The sequence below is a fragment of the Dermacentor albipictus genome, chromosome 1 (genome assembly GCF_038994185.2).
Source record: "Dermacentor albipictus isolate Rhodes 1998 colony chromosome 1, USDA_Dalb.pri_finalv2, whole genome shotgun sequence".
Taxonomy (NCBI): domain Eukaryota; kingdom Metazoa; phylum Arthropoda; class Arachnida; order Ixodida; family Ixodidae; genus Dermacentor; species Dermacentor albipictus.
Genome location: NC_091821.1, coordinates 477,822,935 through 477,827,392, shown reverse-complemented (window position 1 = coordinate 477,827,392; position 4,458 = coordinate 477,822,935).

Sequence of the window (4,458 nt, the reverse complement as noted above, 5' to 3'; positions counted from 1 at the left end):
AAAATCCGGAAACGTGCAGAGGTGACAAATTCCTGCAGCTCCTCCGCAATGAATCCAACACCATCATTGCAAGTACTCAACTAGCAAGTTGCAGAGGATAGTAAATCAAGGCGCTGGAACTCAACACCAGACGTTATGTGAATACCTACATTTCTACACCTGAAGGGTACCTCAAGGGAGCATACCAAAGCCACATAGAACCAGTTAAGGCTTGTTAACTCTCCACGTGACATCACAGACATTCCCCGATCGGGCAATGTCTGTGATCGGGCATAAAGGAAACATAAAGGCAATGACCATTTTCATAGGAGGAAGTTACGAAGGAAATAGACACTCGGTAGCGGCTTTGGAAAGTGGATACTTCTTCTGCAGTGTATGACCGATATTTTTCTTTCTTTTACAGCGAAAGCTGTATATGGTTAACCTTTCTTAGTTTTTTCGGCGTCCGTCAACAGAAAAGTTATCATGTGGGTTGATTTTGGTGATAGTGCAGAAAGGGTCCGAGTTCAATGGCACATTCCCCTGGGGGCTAGGGAACCTGTACCGCGCTCTTGAATTTCATACGTGGGCCGATCCCGAAGGTAGTGCAATGTCAGGTCGACCTGCGGCGGAGGTGAAGCAGACGTTAATAACTCACCATACATAGGTCGATCACAATGATATTGCAATACCGGGCCAACCCGGGGAAAGGTGAAGCAAGCGCTAAGCACTCTCCATACGTGGGCCAATCCCGAAGATAGTGCAATACCGGGCCCACCCATCATCATCATCATCATCATCATCATCATCATCATCATCATCATCAGCCTGGTTACGCCCACTGCAGGGCAAAGGCCTCTCCCATACTTGTCCAACAACCCCGGTCATGTACTAATTGTGGCCATGCCGTCCCTGCAAACTTCTTAATCCCATCCACCCACCTAACTTTCTGCCGCCCCCTGCTACGCTTCCCTTCCTTTGGGATCCAGTCCGTAACCCTTAATGACCATCGGTTATCCTCCCTCTTCATTACATGTCCTGCCCATGCCCATTTATTTTTCTTGATTTCAACTAAGATGTCATTAACTCGCGTTTGTTCCCTCACCCAATCTGCTCTTTTCTTGTCCCTTAACGCTACTCCTATCATTATTCTTTCCATAGCTCGTTGCGTCGTCCTCAATTTGAGTAGAACCCTTTTCGTAAGCCTCCAGGTTTCTGCCCCGTAGGTCAGTAATGGTAAGACGCAGCTATCATACACTTTCCTCTTGAGGGATAATGGCAACCTACTGTTCATGATCTGAGAATGCCTACCAAACGCACCCCAGCCCATTCTTATTCTTCTGATTATTTCTGTCTCATGATCCGGATCTGCCGTCACTACCTGCCCTAAGTAGATGTATTCTACTTCCAGTGCCTCACTGCCTATAGTAAATTGCTGTTCTCTTCCGAGACTGTTAAACATTACTTTAGTTTTCTGCAGATTAATCTTTAAACCAACTCTTCTGCTTTGCCTCTCCAGGTCAGTGAGCATGCATTGCAGTTGGTCCCCTGAGTTACTAAGCAAGGCAATATCATCAGCGAATCGGAAGTTACTAAGGTATTCTCCATTAACTTTTATCCCCAATTCTTCCCAATCCAGGTCTCTGAATACCTCCTGTAAACACGCTGTGAATAGCATTGGAGAGATCGTATCTCCCTGCCTGACGCCTTTCTTTATTGGGATTTTGTTGCTTTCTTTATGGAGGACTACGGTGGCTGTGGAGCCGCTATAGATACAGTGAAAGCTCGTTAATTCGAACTTCAATAATTCGAATTTATGGATAATTCGAACTGTACGATTTGGTCCGGCCAAGCTCCACAGAAGTGTATGTATAAAAAAGTCCGTTAATTCGAACGCGAGAAGGTTCCCTCACGGATAATTCGAACTACGCTCGCTTGGCACACGGCCAGAGAAACGCGCCTACTGCCTACACACAAGGCTGTATTGCCTCCGAAACGGAGAGAACCGCGAGAGAAGGCAAAATCGGAAAAAAATCTAACCGATGCGGGCTCAGCCAGAAGGCAGCGGCAGCTGCCGCCTCTCCGTTCTACGTAAACTCCGAGACTTCATGCCCGTTGCGAATCTCGGAGGCTTTGCAAATCTTGTACAGCTGCTAATGTTGTGCGGAGATGGCACGGCAAGCGCCATCGTAACACAGCGAATCAAGTACGTCGCAGCTGCGCTTGCAATCAAGAACCAACGAATCAGGGCCTTCGCCACCTTCACATGTTCAGCGTCTTTGTCTCGGCAGTCTTCATCTGTTGTGCACATCTGTTTTCAGCTTAGGAGGTATCGGCCGTCGCGATTCATTGTGATGGTGTTAAGCCTCGGCTAACGTTCGTTTCGGTGGACATCGGTAGTGTGGTACAGTCGGACCCAGAGCTTCGACTTCAAGATGGCGTGTGCCCGCGGCACACGCTATCTTTTTCTGACATGCCCTACTGCTTCCAAATCGTAGTGTACTGTTGCTCTCCTTCACTTTCGTTAGTTCGAACTTTCGTTAATTCGAACTGAAGCGGCTTCCCCTTGCGGTTCGAATTAACGAGCTTTTACTGTATCTTTCAGTATTTTTACATACGGCTCGTCTACACCCTGATTCCGTAATGCCTCCATGACTGCTGAGGTTTCGACAGAATCAAACGCTTTCTCGTAATCAATGAAAGCTATATATAAGGGTTGGTTATATTCCGCGCATTTCTCTATCACCTGATTGATAGTGTGAATATGATCCATTGTTGAGTAGCCTTTACGGAATCCTGCCTGGTCCTTTGCTTGACAGAAGTCTACGGTGTTCCTGATTCTATTTGCTATTACCTTAGTGAATAGTTTGTAGGCAACGGACAGTAAGCTGATCGGTCTATAATTTTTCAAGTCTTTGGCGTCCCCTTTCTTATGGATTAGGATTATGTTAGCGTTCTTCCAAGATTCCGGTACGCTCGAGGTCATGAGGCATTGCGTATACAGGGTGGCCAGTTTCTCTAGAACAATCTGCCCACCATCCTTCAACAAATCTGCTGTTACCTGATCCTTCCCAGCTGCCTTCCCCCTTTGCATATCTCCTAAGGCTTTCTTTACTTCTTCCGGCGTTACCTTTGGGATTTCGAATTCCTGTAGACTATTTTCTCTTCCATTATCGTCGTGGGTGTCACTGGTACTGTATAAATCTCTATAGAACTCCTCAGCCACTTGAACTATCTCATCCATATTAGTTATGATATTGCCGGCTTTGTCTCTTAACGCATACATCTGATTCTTGCCAATTCCTAGTTTCTTCTTCACTGTTTTTAGGCTACCTCCATTCCTGAGAGCATGTTCAATCCTATCCATATTATACTTCCTGATGTCAGCTGTCTTATACCCGTGTCACACGGGCGTTTGGAAGGCCTTCCAACCGATAGTCAGTTGACTCAAAGGTCAAGTTCGAGCTGCCACACGGGCCGTTTCGAAGGCCGCCGAGTGAATGGTCTATCGAGTCAACGGAGCACCTTACAACTCTATCGAAATCTCGATGGCGTTTGAGCAACGGAAGCGGAAACAGCGTGAACATGCCTTCTCGTCCACATTGTGCTCGTACTCACGGTTAGAAAGAACAAATCAAACCAAATGCTCTTAAAATACTATATATGAGTGTTATTCATTATTCAATTAACTGTTTTTGCCACTTGACATGTGCGAACACACACCAGAACGGCAGCCGCATCGAACGGCGCAAACGTTGCCGCAGTTTCGCTACTCAACAACTTAAAAACTAAACATATATATGTACGACAATGTATAAACAAAATTTTTTAATGTATCAACAAATATAAAAGAAATTATAGTGCTTTTAAATGGTTTCTATGTTGTTTAACTTTTCGTGACATGAAAACGAAAATAAAGATCCGCAGGGCCACACAATTTTGCGAGAATCGCCGGAACCACCCAACGGCCTTTCAAAAGTGCCGTGTAGCAGCGTGTCAACTCCTTTGAGTCGATAGAGTTGTGGCGTTTCAAAGGCCGTTGACTGGAAGGCCTTCCAAATGTGCCCGTGTGACACAGGTATTACGCTTGTTGATTAATTTCGAAAGTTCTGCCAGCTCTATTCTAGCTTTAGGGTTAGAGGCTTTCATACATTGGCGTTTCTTGATCAGATCTTTCGTCTCCTGTGATAGTTTACTGGTATCCTGCCTAACGGAGTTGCCACCGACTTCCATTGCACACCCCTTAATGATGCCCACAAGATTGTCGTTCATTGCTTCAACACTAAGGTCCTCTTCCTGAATTAAAGCCGAGTACCTGTTCTGTAGCTTGATCTGGAATTCCTCTATTTTCCCTCTTACCGCTAACTCATTGATCGGCTTCTTATGTACCAGTTTCTTCCGTTCCCTTCTGAGGTCTAGGCTAATTCGAGTTCTTACCATCCTGTGGTCACTGCAGCGCACCTTGCCGAGCACGTCCAC